A 16,699-nucleotide genomic window follows, 5' to 3' on the forward strand; every position below is an offset into this window, starting at 1 on the left:
TGTAAAGTTTTTAATTTTTCAACATATTTCAACATTCAGCTATTTGATCTTCATTTCAACAATATTGAAAGATAAAGGTGATATAACATAACAAATATCATGAAACATTTACATTTTGTAGTCCATTGTATAATTTAAATAAACATAAATGCAAATTTCGCATGTGGAAAAAGTAAGTACACCCTTGGCTCTAATCGGTGGTATTGCCCCTTTGGCAGAAACAACCTCAAGTAGGCGTTTCTTATAACTGTCGACCAGTCTCTGACATCGACTGGGAGAAATTTTTGCCCACTCCTCCATGCAGAATTCTTTCAGCTGTGCGATGTTTGAGGGGTTTCTTGTATGCACAGCTCATTTCAAATCCCCCCACAACATCTCGATGGGATTTAGATCCGGGCTTTGACTTGGCCATTCCAGAACCTTCCATTTCTTTCTTTTCAGCCATTCCTTGGTGGATTTACTGGTATGTTTAGGGTCATTGTCATGTTGCAAGGTCCACCTTCGGTTGAGCTTCAACTTCCCGACAGATGTCCTCACATTATCCTCAATCACCCTCTGGTACAATGAAGAATTCATAGTGGATTCGATGATGGTGAGCTGCCCAGGCCCTGATGCAGCAGAGCTGCCCCAAACCATAATATTTCCACCACCATGCGTTACAGTTGGTATCAGGTTCTTGTGGTCAAATGCTGTCTTTGGTTTTCGCCAAACATGTCTTCTGGTACTGTGGCCAAATAGCTCTACCTTTGACTCATCTGTCCAGAGCACATTGTTCCAGAAGTGCTGGTCTTTGCCTAGGTGTTCATTGGCAAACTTTAGTCTTGCCCTGATGTTCTTTCTGGACAGCAAAGGTTTCCTCCTGGCACACCTCCCGTGTGGATCAAATTTGTGCAGCCTCTTTCTAATGGTGGAATCTTGCACTTTGACATCAACAGTGGCAAGAGCTACCTGTAGGTCCCGTGATGACATTCTGGGGTTCTTAGAGACTTCTTTCAGCATCTTGTGGTCTGCCCTGGTGCTGAACTTGCTGGGTAGGCCTGGCCTGAACAAGTTGGCAGTTGTTTGGAATCTTCACCACTTGTAGATGATCTTCCGGACAGTCGAATGATTGATTTCAAATTGTTTGGAGATCTTTTTAAATCCCTTCCCAGACTCGTAGGCATCTATAACCTTCTTTCTGAAGGCCTCTGAGAGCTCTTTTGATCTAGGCATGGTGACGCCGCACACTTCAACAACAAAGAGCAAACCAAACTAAATGTCTGAGGTTTAAATAAGACAGGTTCCTCCAAGATCCTCTCTAACGATGTTCTAATCATTTCCACCTGAGTTGGTGCACCTGATTCTAATTTTAGGTATTTGAAGTAGTGATAAATGTAGAGGTGTACTTACTTTTTCCACATGCGAAATTTGCATTTATGTTTGTTTAAATTATACAATGGACTACAAAATGTAAATGTTTCATGATATTTGTTATATTATATCACTTTTATCTATCAATATTGTTGAAATGAAGATCAAATAGCTGTATGCTGAAATATGTTGAAAAAGTCAAAACTTTACATGGGGTGTACTTACTTTTTCACGTGACTGTATGAGAATGCAGTCAATCATGGGCCTTTTGGCCTAGTTTATGTCGGAAAATGCAAATAGAGGTTTTAAAACCAGGTAGCACAACTATTTCCTCTGGAACAGTTTTTGGAATGTTTGCATTATCATCTTAAATTGCGAATAATGTTTCGTTGTCATTGTGAAAAGTGCGGTAACGTGAGCTTAACAGTGCTTTTGAGGATCACGTGCTGCTCGGACATGAACACGTATCTCCCACACACCCATCAACCCAATAGCACGGTCTGAACCTGTCCTGAAGGCTCTTTAGGCCTCTTCGGCCACGAGATGTCAGAGATTTGGGAATTCAAATCGGTAGTCCCAGTGGCCATTCATTAACCTTGCCCGAAATAGTAAGTGGGATGAACAAGGAAAAGAAATCCACAGAGGCCTAATGCTTTGGGTACATGGGTGGCCTGCTAAAGCTTCTTCAGGGCTGCCCAAAAACAAACTCAACTAGATGGTATTCATAGAATACTTACCATGCGCAGTCAACTTGGTGCGAGTGAACTCTTTTGTTTTCGAAAGTTTTTTTTTTCTTTAATCCAATATGGCTGCCAGACCACGTAACATAAATTTATATTCTCTAATATAATTGTTGCGGAGATCACGCTCAATAAATTTCAAAATGATCAGACTAAGCGTTGTCCCTGTCAATTTATAACGTCATAATGAAGGCACCAATGACGTCATCATTAACATATCTTATTCCCCATGGGGAGTACTTGACAATGAGCCATGTGTCAATTTTTTCCATGGGGCGGGTTCGGAGATACAGACGGGCAAGGTTTTTCGGTTTTTGCAAGATGGCGTCTTTACCGCTGAACTATGTCATAATTATAATTAAAATATTCTACAGGAGGAGGCGCTCCTATGGTGAAAATTTCGTGTAAATCGGTCCATGAATTGCAGAGAAAAAAAATCATATTTATCGAATCAATCCTTGTACTTGCTGAATTATGACGTCATTATTATGGTACTGGAGAGTGCTATATAGTACTACACCCAAGGAGAGTGCTTGACATTGAGCCATATTTCATTTTTTTCCATGGATTGATTTTCCATGGATCAATGCCAACATTGATTTTCGGATTCTCCATGCTCTGATGATTCCAAAATTGTACAGGTTTGCTAATCTCCCAAAATTTTGAACGAAATTATATTTGTTAACATAGTGAACCTGACTAAATTCCAAATTCCTGTCCTATCATTAGTGGATCGTCAGGCCTGGCCAGCCGGTTCATGAAAGACTTGGGCCAAGCCTCTCCCGATCAAACCCACAGAAACGTGGAAATAATTGTAGCCGTTAACAAGAAGGAGAATTGCTTTGCAATACAAGTCCCACTTATCGGTGAATGTTCCTGTTCCAAGAAAAATGGAATAACTCCGTGAAAAATTGGTGAAACGTCCCAAAACTCAAACTTGTTCTGTAAGTTATCATAAAGTCATGCACCAAGTTTCAGTTGAATATGTTAAAAGGTATGAGAAAATGTGGAGAAAACTACAGGTGGGACGGACAGACAGAGAGCAAACCTATATTCATTTATTTGCATTTTAATTTCCTCCCATTTATGGCTTCGCCAGTTAGCTGAAATTTATTTTTTTTAACAAAGTCAAGGCTCATGGAAAACCTATAACATAGAACGGATCAGGATGTAACAGAACAAAAGGAAAAGTAGAATGACAGGAGGGACAACATAGAGGAACACTTGGACAAATAAGGGATGTGGGGAAGAAGGAGGAAGAGGGGACGACACACGTGGTGGACAAGATGGATGGATACAGAAGGAAACTCTCAGGATGGAAAGATTGGAGAGAACAGACTTAGTGCCGGCAAGTCTGGCAATTCAACCAAGCAGATCGGCAGGGACTGCAAGCAGCCATCGCACTTCCGGACCAGTCTCCCACATCTTCCGGACCAGTCTGTCGGAAAGACCAGACCAGTCTCCCTTGATATTAACTCAGCCTAGGAATTCTTCCACAGACACCTCTACTCTCCCTTATGCACAGATTCATCCCACCTTGTTTGCAGTTATCTTACCCATCTTCCCGCCCATGGTACAATTAATCCTGTGGTGAGGCAGTTGCCTTGAAACAACTTGCCGTCTCCTCCTGGAAGGCAAATCTGATCGAAGGCAACCTCAGATCATTCCACAAAGTCTGCAGAAACTGTCTACTCTCAGGGGAGCCAGAAAACACCATCTATCCAACCTCAGGATTGAACTTTCAAACTTGTCTCCCTCAGTCCCTCCTGTAAAACCCGGCGGTGTCTTGTTAAGTCTGTCTCTGGTGTATGCTACCCTTTCATCCTGTCCCTCTTCTCAAAGAGCACCACAGCCGACTCTGCTCATGAGAAAGCCGAATACTGTACCTCAATTCTGTGTTTGCTTCTTTCTAAATCTTATGCCCCAACCTCTCTCTCTCTCTCTCTCTCTCTCTCTCTCTCTCTGAGCCCACCCTTTTGAGTCGTATCCTGTTCCTGGAGACTGTGTCTTTTGTTCGATGTATAGTGTCTTTTGTATCTGAGAAGGTGGGAAGGTTTCAGACAACCCTCAATTCAACTCAACCCTTGATTATGCAATTGGACCGGATGGCATCCGCTCAGGTGATGGATAAACCTGCCCTGTTGCTTTTTTACTTCCTCTCTCTGCCCTTTTCATGTACACTAGGTCATCTTCCATTTGCTTGCAAGTCAGCCAACATCACTGCGATACATAAAAAGGTGTAAAAACGAATCCCCTTAACGACAGATGTATGGCTTACTTCCAAACATCAGCAAGGTCATGGAATCCATCATCACAGTTGACATAAAATAATTCCTTTTCTCCAATGACCTCATCTCAGATCATCAATTTCGATTCTGACTTTGTTACTTTAACTTGGACATGTTGCTTCTACTCTCCCAGCAATTGATGGAGGCCCTCAATATCAAACATGAGATCAGGGCTGTCGCTCTGGATATACAGTATCTCGAGGTTTCAAAACAGTTTGGCATCCTGCCTTGCTCTCCAAACTCTCTGCCTATGGAATCCAAGGTTAACTCAACTCTTGGATTACTGACTTGCCCCACTCTCGTGACCAAGGTGTGGCTCTCAACAGAACTCTTTCTTCTCCTCTCCTTGTCAAGGCTGGAGTGTCCCAAGGCAGTGTTCTAGGCCACATCCTATCCCTAATCTTCATCAGTAATCTCTCTGACTATCTGGAAAATCCTATACCTATTTGCTGATGACTCCACCATCTGCCGTGACATCCCTCATCCTTCTGAAAGACAGCAGCCTCTTCCCTCTCCTCTGACCTTGACAAAATCACAGACTGGTCAAACACTTGGAACATGTCTTTGAACTCCCCCAACCTCCTCAAGGTAGCTACATGGCGCATGTGGTCCACCAGCAACCCCATTCTAGTAAACTGTCAAAATCCAGGATCACTGCTCACCTCCACTCATTTGCTCTCCTTTATTCCCACCTGTGGAACCAACTTCCACATTCTCTTCAATCTCCTTCTTTCGTCCAGGTCTTCAAGACAGCTGTTCACCACCGTCTCATATCAATCCGCATCCAAAACCATGATATTTTCTACGTCTGTTAAACCTCTACTCACCCCTCCCAAACCTTTGCTTATATATACATCTTGTCCACCCCTCCTTGCGTTCTCCTCTACCTCTCATCATTATCCGTATCTCTCGTTTGTCATTCTCCGTCTGTTTTCTCCATCGGCCCCGCTGTTGGCATTGCCCATTTCTCTTTCTGCTGTTCTTTTTGGTACGCTGGGTCCTGATCTGTTCTGTGGTCCAGCTCTTCCATGAGCCATGACTCTGTATACAAAAACGACGTGTGTTTATGCACACTCATCTATTTCAGCTGCTTTGAGCTGTCGAGCCTCAGTTCGAATCTCGACCCAGCTATTAAAAAGTCACCTTGGTATTTCACATGCAGGGTGAGGCATCAATCTACGTGCCTCCCATCGGGAGGACGTAAAGCCAGATGATCCGCCTGTCAAGACTGGTCATTGGTGGATGTCAAAGACCCCACAGGGTTTTTCCTGAAGAGTGAGCCAGATATCACTGGCGTCTTGAACTAATTCCGAATTCATGCCACCTTCAGTCGAACGTCTGGTCTGGCCAGCCGGTTCGTGATGGACTTGAGCCAAAAAGGTTCCCAACGCCAGTTCATACGTAAGGAATATATTGCGTCTAATGTTATGCTGAATCTCAGGACTCAATCTCAGGACTCTCAGGACTCAAGAAAGGGATCATATTGATTTAAATTTTAAAAAATTTTAAACATCATCACTCCACTAAGTTACTGACATAGACAATGATAAAGCCTTTTTATCCCAACAAAGTCTACAGGCAATTTCGTAGAACCAGAATTAGCGGCGTTGGCACGCAGGAAGAAGAATGCAGCAAAGCCTTTGGAGAATACGCAGGCCGGAAATCCGGATGCTTTCCTATCCACAAACTCAGCAGGCTCAAACATCCTGCTGAGATTCTGAGAGATTCGTGATTCAGTGACGGAAACCGGTGCGTGATGTGTACCTCGAAGCATCGGACCATGATGTAGATCAATATCTGGATATCACAGTTTGCTATATGTTGTTATTAGCGTCAATAATGTGCACGACGTTTGAAAGAAAAGCAAGGGGCAATGCAAGGAAAAGAATACATGGAAGAAGGTAATGGTGCCCGATATAGGAAAGCTGAGTCACATCGCCACCCGAACACCATGTATGATCAGGGGCGTTCAAAGTCCGACCGACGAGCTAATCATAATAGTCCAAGGCTTGCCAAGATTTCATACATTTGTTTTTATTTATAAAAATGCTTCTCATATTTCTCTTTTTGTTGCCAAGTCTTGGACTATTGTGAGTGTTGTATCTCCGTTGTATCACTTTTTGAGCCATTCCTATACCCACTTAGAAAACTTTTTACCCCAAAAGAGAGCACGCAGCACAACACAAACACACTCCAACATGCCTACTCAACGTCGTCAAATGTACACTCTATTCCCGCTATCTACAAACTATTCCTTTGTGAAACAACATAATTTTAAAATTTTTGATAAACTTTTTTTGACTTTGCAAGTCCTTTATGATTGCTTCTTGAATTAATCAAAAGTCCTTACTCACACTATTTTGTTGGGAGACTATTCCAAATATCCAGGTATACACTTGTCTTTCCTCTTTTTACCTGCCACATGTTGCAGGTAAAACAAGAGCTCCGCATTGCTGTTGTTGTTGTTGTTGTTGTGGTTCTTGTTGGGGGTCGATTTTTGAAATGTGCACCCATTGGTCAGACAGCCACCAGACCACACCCACATCTGCCGCTTGACTCCACCCACTATAATGCCGAGATGAAATGACATGGCCACCATCTTATTATGTCATGTAGGCCTACTGTTAGTTTCGGGGTCAGAGGTTTATATAAGATAATATTTGATTGACTAAGGTCTTTCAGGAAGTGGCTGACCAGGTCTGATGTTCGATTGAAGTTGAATGGGCTGGACAGAGCCAGATTTATGTTTATCAGGGTTTGGGACATTAGAGTAGTAGAGCCCCCCCCCCCCCCCCCCCCCTACCAACCTCGAAACGTAGTGGGAAGAAAAACAAAACAAAACAAAACAAACAGCTCACCTGCAGTACTGCGTATAGCTTATACTAATTTATTTATCCGCCTAACTGCATTAAAATCCGCTGACCATAATATAAATGCCCAATACTTATATTAATTTCAGAGATTTTTTTTTTTTTGTATACTGAATCGAGGCTCGTGAAAGAGCTAACATTTACTTCACAAACAAATCAACCAGACAAACAAAACACACAAAAAGAGGGAGCGGAAAACAAGATGGGGAGAGAAGGGGAAGCACACAAACACAACATTTGAGAGCAGGGAGATGTGTGGAAGGGAGAGAGCTTGGAGGGAGGAGGCGTGGGAAGGGGGGGGGGGTTGGAGGGAGAAGTATAAAACACAAGGACACCAAGGACTTCCAGGACAGAAGTTGGTATTTCAAAAAAGTGGATTTGGGGTGAAATTAGCGGGGGTAGAAAAGATCAAGGTTTTGGATGGGGGAAGATAAGAGATGGTGGTGAACAGCAGTTTTAAAGACCTGGAGGGTGGAGTGGGATTGAAGAGAGTGAGGGAGTTTGTTCCAGAGGCGGGAGAAGCGAGGAATGAAGGAGTGAAGGTGAGCAGAGAGTCTTGATTTTGGCAGTTTGACCATAAGAGGGTTGCAGGCAGATCTTGTGCAACCTGTAGGAATATTTGCGGGACAGAGCCCAGAGAGAGCTGGGGGGGCAAGGCCAGAGAGGAGTCGGTAGAAGATGGAAAGACCACCAACCTGCCTGCGGTGAGTGAGTGAGAGGCCCTTGGAGTTAGCTTCATCGCGGGAGATTCCAATGATTCTGAATGCTTTGGTTTCAACAGCGTGAAGACGAGCTAGGTGTGAGGCAGGAGCACCAGCCCAGAGTGGAGAGCAGTATTCCATTGAGCTGCGGATGAAAGCCTTGTATGTGGTGAGGAGCTCAGGTGTGCCAAGGAAGGACTTTGCACGACGGAGGATGCCCAGTCGGCGACTGGCTTTGGAGGCCAGATTTGAAATGTGGTTTTCCCAGGAAAGATCATGGCAGATAGTGAGACCCAAAAGCTTGAGTGACAGAACTTCTTGGAGAGGATTATTCAGAAAGTGGATGGGAGGGTTGTCCAGTCGGTTTTTTCAGAGAGACATCGTAAGAGTGTGAGATTTGTCAGGATTGAAAGACATGTTCCACTTGTTTGCCCAGTCTGTGATTTTGTCCAGGTCTGCAGAGAGTGAGGAGGCAGCAGACTGCCGATCTGAGGGATGAAGAATGGAGCGACAGAGTAGAGTCATCAGCAAAGAGATACAGAGGATTTTCAAGAGAGTCAGAGAGATCATTGATGAAGACCAGAAAAAGCACAGGGCCCAGAACACTGCCTTGTGGAACTCCAGCCTGAACAGGAAGAGGAGATGAGAGAAACCCATTCAGGGCCACACGTTGACTACGACTGGAGAGGAAGTCCGCCAGCCATGCGTGGAGATTTCCATTGATACCAAAAGAGGAGAGTTTGGTGAGCAGAGCGGGGTGCCAGACCGTATCGAAGGCACGTGATATGTCAAGGGAGGCTGCTCTAATTTCCTGTTTGGCATTGAGGACCTCCATCCATTGTTGAGAAAGCAGAAGCAGCATGTCCAGAGTAGAGTGTCCAGGTCTGAAACCAAATTGATGATCAGAGATCAAGCCATTGGAGAAGAGGAAAGATTTCATATCTGATGCAATGATGGATTCCATGACTTTGCTGATAATTGGGAGAAGGCTGATTGGTCTGTAGTTGCTGGGATCTGTTTTTGCACCTTTTTTGTGCAAAGCGGTGATGTTGGCAGATTTCCAAGCAGATGGAAGATGACCTTGAGCAAAAGAGAGGGTGAAGAGAACAGAGAGAGGGAGTGAAAGAGCGGAAGAACAGGATTTTAGGACCCGTGGGCTGATGCCGTCAGGTCCAGTTGCAGAATCCGAGTCGAGGGTTGACAGAAACTTTTCCACCTTGTCAGGAGGAAAGGACACAGAGTCCAGGAGCAGCTGGGTACGACTGGGTACGGTGGGTACAGAGAGGGATGGGTTTGGGACAGAACATTTAGAGGCAAACACAGAGTTGAGGCATTCAGCTTTTTCACGCGCGGAGTCAGCCGTGTGGCCATTTGAGGTGAGGGAGGGGATGGAGGGGGAACAAACACCAGAAACAGATTTGACCAGACGCCACCAGGATTTGGAAGAGGGAGACAGATAAGAGAGTTCGGTCCTGAGAACGGAGAGATGTTGTTTCCTGGCTCTCCTGAGGGTGGACACACACTTGTTTCGGGCTTTGTGAAAGGAAATGAGATTTCCTTCCGTTGGATTTGCTTTCCAGGAGACGAAAGCAAGTTGTTTCTGGGCAATAGCCTCACCACAAGATTCCGTGTACCATGGACGGGAGGAAGGGTAAGACAACAGAAGACGAGGTGGGATAAATCTGTGCATGAGAGAGAGCAGTTTGCTTTGGAAGAATTCCCAGGAAGAATTTATGTCAGAGGCAGTAGAGATGGAAGACCAGTCCAGATGATTGATGGCTGCTTGAAGACCGTGCCAGTTGGCCTGAGTGAAATGCCAGACTCGTCGACGCTGAGGAGGCTCTCTGAGAATGGTCAGAGAGATGTCCACTTTAACAAGCACATGATCAGAAGAGCCGATTGGAGCAGAAGAAGAGCAGCAGACATTTTCAAGGAAGTTAGTCATAACCAAGTCCAGAAGAGAAGATGCTCCGTTGAATGAAATCCGTGTCGGGAAATTGACAGATTGTGTCAGTCCCAGTGAGTCACAGAAGTCCTTTGCTGAAGAGCCATGGCTGGTGAGAGCGGTACCCACACCCAGCCAACTGGCATGGTGACAGTTGAAATCACCACATATGAGGAAGAGAGAGTTGGGATGGGTAGATAGAAGTTGGTCCATATTCTCAGACAGCGAGATGTAGATGGAGTCATCACTGTTTGGTGGACGGTACAACACATATGAACAAAAGGTGGGAGCGAAGGGGAAGCCGTAGCCAAAGGTATTCCTGGGGGTGAGGTGGAGAGAGGGCAGTGCAGGGCGAGTGAGGAAGAGAGTTTTTTTATAAAGATAGCAACCCCACCTCCAGGACGAGGCTCAGGTCTATCATACCGGAGGAGGGAGTAACCTGGGAGAGATACCAAGGAATCAGAGACATCATGAAGGAGGAAAGTTTCTGTTAAGCAGATCACGTCTGGTTTGTCAGAAGCAACCTGTATGGAGAGATCAGACAAGTTTGAGCGAAGGCCCCGGATGTTTGAGGTCCATACTGTTAAGGAAGAGGAAGGGGGAGCATCGGATACAGAACAGGGGGGGGGGAGCGGTAGGGTAAGATGTGGAAGAGGAGGAAGAGGTAGGGAGAGCTGTTGAAGGTGTGTTGGAGATTACAGAATAGCTTGGAGAAAGGGAAGAATGGGGCAGACAAAAGGTTTGATGGTGATTGGGAGAGGCGCAGTGAGGTGTTATTTGACGAGGAGGAAGAGCGAGGCAGAAGGTTGAGGGAGATGAAGGTGAAAGTTGGAAGGGGGAAGAAGCGGGGAGGACGCTTTGAGGGGGAGGGGTGAGAGGGGAGTCTAGGAGGGGAGGAGCGAGGGAGAGTCTCGGAGCGGAGGGGTGTGGGGGGAGATTTGAAAGGAATGGGTGATTGGGAAGATTTGGAGGGGAGGGGCAAGGGGGAAGATTTGAAAGAGATGGGTGATGGGGATGATTTGGAGGGGATGGGCAAGGGGGTAGATTTAGAGGGGAGGGGTGATGGGAAATGGGATTTTGGGGTGATGGGATTTTTAAAAATGTACGATTAATGGGAAACAAACATTTATTGCAAAATGAGTTTCTTGAGACATTCGAGTCAAAAATACGTTTGAGGACGCTGGAGGGAGGATGGAGTGCTGGAGAGTTTAGGGAATGAATGAAAGATGCACTATAAGAGATGGAATTTTTTTTTGGAATGAATGGATTTGGTGAGCAAGTCGAAAGCATCCTTTTATAGAAGAAGAAGAAAAAGGTGTTATAGAATATGACAGAATACAGGTCTTCAGGGGTCAGATGAGACATTTTTTAACAACGTGATCACAAACGAAACAACGTGGTCGAAAAACGAACGAACGAACAAATAAGAACGAATAAACGAATAAGAACAGAAGGAAATGTTTTTGGGTTTTTTTTTTTTTTTGAGATTTTAAAACAAGGAAGTATGGGATGAAAAGACCGTGAAAAACAGAGACCGGAAAATAATTGCAGTGCGATCAGAGAACCGCTGAGACAAAAACGAAGCCTCAAGCCAAGGTTGGACACAGTAGCCTAGTACTACACTTAGGCCTCAGAATACGCGATAAGAGAGACCGACGATTCTGTACACAGGTATGAAAAACCAACGCCAAGAATACTATTCAAGACACCCCAATAGGTACATACAAGACCAGTTTCGACAAAAACACAATTGAGAAAAGTTACTTAACTTCGAAAGCGAGCGTGCATGGACAGCTTTGAAGAGACGAGACCTCCAATCTTGCGCATGCGCATCAATCTTTTCATCAAGATATAAAGGAGCAAAGCTTTTCCAAGATGGCGCCCATACCACTTGACCGATGACGCCATAATTATCACTAAAATTCTACAGGCTAAAATTGCTCCTGTGGTCAAAATGTGTCAATTGGACCAACAATTGCAGAGAAAAAAAATGTCATACTGATCGGATGAAGCAATCAAGCGTTGCATTTGTCAAATTATCATGCCATAACAAAGGCACCGATGACATCATCATTAACAAATGTAATTCCACATGGGGAGTATTTGACAATGAGCCATATTTCAATTTTTTCCATTGAGCGGTTTCAGAGATATAGAGGCGCAGCGTTATTCAATTTTTCCAACATTGCGTCCAAACCACGTGACCGATGACGTCATAATTACGAATTACAAAAATTCTGCAGGCAGAGGCGCTCCTATCGTAAAATTTAGTGTCAATCATACCAACAATTAATCAAAATCATTACGAATGTTTTGAAGATTTGATTTTAGAGATTGCAGTAATTTAACCATTTAGTGACAGTTCGATGACTTCTGCTTGGACTGACTTAGTATTTAAATCTATCCAGCATTGTATCTACTAGGGCATGCCCGTACTATATCTATATCTAAAATTATATCCCCCCCTCTATTTACATGAAATGGTTTGGTGCATGAAATGTTTTGGTCCATTCGCAACGCCAAAGCGAACGGCGAACGCTTTACATGAAATGGTTTGGTCCATGAAATGTGTTGGTCCATTCGCAACGCCAAAGCGAACGGCGAACGGCTTGCGAGTACAGTGACAATCCCCCCCCCCCCCCCCTCTATTTAGATGAAATGGTTTTTATTCGTTTTAAAACATAGTTTAACGCCAACATAGCGGCAACATAGTTTGCAAACGTGAAATAAATGAATACGCTCTCAAATGTGCCATCCGAGGCAGAGTGTGTTCGCCACGTTCGGCACACGCGATAGCTCGCTGCTCTCTGATTGGTTGAATCGTTTTTTGGACATAGCTCGGTAAGTAATTGTCCGATTAATATGAAACCTTGAAAAGGCACATCCTCGGGTCCCCAGCAATATACCTGGCAAGTTTAAAGTATATCGGACCCGTGGTTGTCGAGAAACAGCGGTCACAGACAAACGTACAAACGTACAAACAAACAAACACACAGAGATTACTGGAATTATAGATAGATATATATTGTTGCGAATATGGAATTTGGCCTCCATATCCGCTTGTAAATATTCCCCTATTTTCTCCAATACTCCCCAACTTTCCCCGATCCCCCATTCCCTAGTCCCATTGCATGTAAATAACAATCAGTAGAGCCGACCTTCCCCTTATTCCCCCATTAAATGTCGTGCCCAGGTCCACCGCACCACACGTAGACAACTTTCGGACATCTTCCTAGTTATTCTTATTCTATGTCAGTTAAGGCCTCGTCTCCATTAATTATGACTCTTCGTTGCACCAGAATGTGATTATATGGCATCAGTAGTGAGTTTAGGACCTTTCCCATACCTCCTTCCATCTTCTTCCCCAACAATTACAACAACAACAGAGGAGATGGCGGCGGAGCGGGGGAGGATGCGTCCTCACACCGGCTCGATTAGCGCCATAGACCATGCGCTCCACGGGGTTACCACGAAGGGGCTCCTTGTCAGCTCCTCGTCAAGGGCGGAGCCTGGTAAACCCCCCGCACGCACCCAATGAGAAGCAACGTGCTGATTCCACGAGGCGGAGCTAACGAGCCGAGGGCGTGTCACTCCCCGCCGGATATACGCGGCCCCGCGCCGGATGTGACGAGAGATGCGCACCCAGCTTGGAGAAGGAAAGCCACCTGCGAGCGCTGAGTCCGATGCGCCCCCAGCTTGAGCAGACAAGACGCCATCCGAGCGCTGCGACCTCCCTGCATCTCTGGACCGGACCGAGTCGATTCTGACCTTTGAGCCCAGGTGCACCTGGAGCCATCGCTACCCGCCTGTCCTTTCCATCAATCCCCGTGTGAGTCAGCTTTGTCCCGTTTATCTGTCGTCTGTTGGGAATAATATAAGATTGTGTCTAAGTGCTTGTCTTTCTATGCTGTCCCTCTTGTAGTTGTAATCTAACCTTCCGCCTTAATATAACCTCCTCCGGAGGTCTTGAGAACTGAACCCCTGGTGTCGTATTGTGTTATTGTAATCCAGCCGGGTGTCTTCTTTTTCTTATTGAGCCAGCATCGCGCGACTTCGTCAACGTCGAGTATAGTCGGGTATAATATCGAGCATAATCTTGTGCAGACGTGGTCATCCCAAAACCGCTCGGTGAATAACATCCAAGCCACGTCTGTAACAATTGGTGTCGAGGAGTGGAATTCGAACCCGGGACTAAATTTATTAGGCCCAAATTGGTAACAAGTAGAATCGATTCGGAGCGCGTTTCCCGCGCGAAATTATAACGGCGAAATTTGTATTTGTTTTACGAAACTCGAATTTTGCAAGTCGCGCTATGGCGGATCAACACGGCTGGGGTCCGGTAGGGGAGAGTGAAGCAGGGTCGGTCCAGGACCAAATTGAGGGACATGAGGAGAGCGAAACAGCGAGGGTAGCAGGCACGCAAAATGGCGCCTCGCAAGAGCGCGCGGTAGCCGAGCCCGCTGTATCAACGGGCTTTAACATGCAGCCGATTGACATACAGGCCCTCATTGCGCAGCTACAGGCAGCTGTACAGATGAGTATGGGGAGCCAAATTGAGCGATTGAGTGAGCAAATGGGGGTAATGAGGGACGAAGCGAGGGGTACCAGTGAGGGGTTAGACAATAATTTTGAGAAGTTAGACAAGAAATTTGGGAAGTTAGACAATAATTTTGAGGGGTTAGACAACGGGATAAAAGAGGTGAAACATGGGTTAACGGGGGTAGAAAACAGAATGGCCGCTCAAGAGAATCAAATGGAAAGGATGCAAAAGGGGTTAGAGGGGGTAGAAAATAGAATGGCTGCCCAGGAGAATCAGATAGAGGGAGTGAAAAATGGGTTAGAGGGGTTAGAAAACAGTATGGAAGGCAAATTGAGGGACATGAGGGACCAAGCGGAAAGGGAAGTTAAACAAATGGGGCAGCAGATAGAGGGGGTCAGAATGGGGGTAGAAACCAAATTGGATGCTCACAGGGAGGAAATGGAGCAGATGAGGGTGGCATCTGGGCAGGAGATGCAAGTGATGGGAGAGGAGATCAGAAGAGGAGTGAGTGAGGAGGTCGGAGGAGTGCGCGAGGAGGTGAGGCACTGTGAGGAGCACATGGAAAAGGAGGTGAGAAAGGGGACTGTAAAGTTACAAGGGGGCATAGAGGACCTGACGCAGGAGGTGGAACAGCTGACGGAGGGACAAAAAGGACTAACGGAGCAGGTTCAAAGGAACACTGCAGTATTAGGAGGTTTAAAAGCGACACAAAACGACATAAAAAACGACTTAATAGCGACAAAGAGGGAATGTCAGATAGTACGTGAGGGACTGACAACGAGGTTGGACGAGGTGATAGAGGTAATGGAGACGAAGGACCGGCAGGTGAGGACGCACATGGAAACGGTCAAGGTAGCCTTGGAGGACGAGCTTGAGGAGACGTACCGGGGAATAAAAGAGGTGAGGCACAAATTAGAAGAAGTGGAAGAAGGGGTGAGCGAAATTAAGAAGCGACGGAGAGGGGATAACAAAGAGATAAAAGAGGAGATAAAAGAATTGGTCCAAAGTCTGTGTTTGGATCGTGATGTGCTCGTTAACCGGATGAGGGATTCGCAGGTGATGGAGGAGAAGCGAAGAGGAAGAGGACCCGGTGTAAGTGGTGACCAATATGGTCGTGCGTATGATGCGCCAGGTGATTTAAGAGGCTTGGGGTTCGAGATGGACCCGGGTGTTCGTGAGAGGCCACTGGTGAAGTGTGCGACAGGTCTGGTGTGCGAAAGAGGAGGTGTGCGAGAAAGTCCGACTCTGGGGTGTGTGAGGAAAAAGTGCGTGCCAAGGAGTGAGGGTGCTGGCGAGAGTGAGTCGGTCGTAGCGCGTGTGCGAGGGAGCACATGGAAGCGTGGTGTGGTGAGTGTTACAGAGGGTGTGACGGGAGAGTGTGCGCGAGAAAGGTGTGTGACGGACAGGTGCATGAGGAAAGAGTGCGCTGTCAGAAGTAAGGAAGAGTGTCCACCTGTGGTGAGTGTTACAGAGGGTGTAACGGGAGAGTGTGCGCGAGAAAGGTGTGTGACGGACAGGTGCATGGGGAAAGAGTGTGCTGTCAAGAGTAAGGGTGAGTGCGCTGTCAGGAATGGAGGTGAAAGTAGTGAGAGTGACATGGAGCGTGAGTTAGTTGTGACAGGTGAGCGAGGATGTACACCTGGGATGGAAGGATGCACACCTGGAATGGTAGAGCGTGAGTGGGAATGCACGCTGGAGTTGGTGGTGAGGCACGTGGTTGGGTGTGCGAATGAGGGCACACCTGTGATTGTCACAGAGGAGGTGACAGAGGAGGGGGCGCGAAGCGGTGTATTGGTGAGGTGTGCGAGCAACGAATGTGTGCCAAAGTGTTCGGTGGTCAGGTGTGTGACCAAGGCTGTGAGTGGAATGAGGGTACCTGGGTGTGTAAGGAAGGGTACGAGGAGCATGGGCACAGCTGGATGTGTGAGCAAGGAACGGGCTGCGGGGTGTAAGCATGCAGGTGAAGCATCGACATTAAACGGGTTAGAGGTTAGGTCGACTTTTAGCCGAATCGGGCCCTCGGTGCGTGCTGGGCCTCGCTTTGAACGGCCGCGTCCGTGCTCCACTAGGCGGAGCGGGCAGCCCGATAGGAAGGGTCGTTATGGCGACCACGTTTTGGTGAGGCATTCCGGCAGGCCGAGATCGAGCCATGGGATGGCTCCGTGCCGAGATGGTGCGTGGTATCTCGGCCCGGGTAAACCTCCTTCCCTGCACCGAATGCGGGATGTATCCAGCCGCTGGCACAAAACAACCAGCATCCATTGC

The sequence above is a fragment of the Myxine glutinosa genome, chromosome 9 (genome assembly GCF_964187855.1).
Source record: "Myxine glutinosa chromosome 9, kmMyxGlut1.1, whole genome shotgun sequence".
Classification (NCBI taxonomy): Eukaryota; Metazoa; Chordata; class Myxini; order Myxiniformes; family Myxinidae; genus Myxine; species Myxine glutinosa.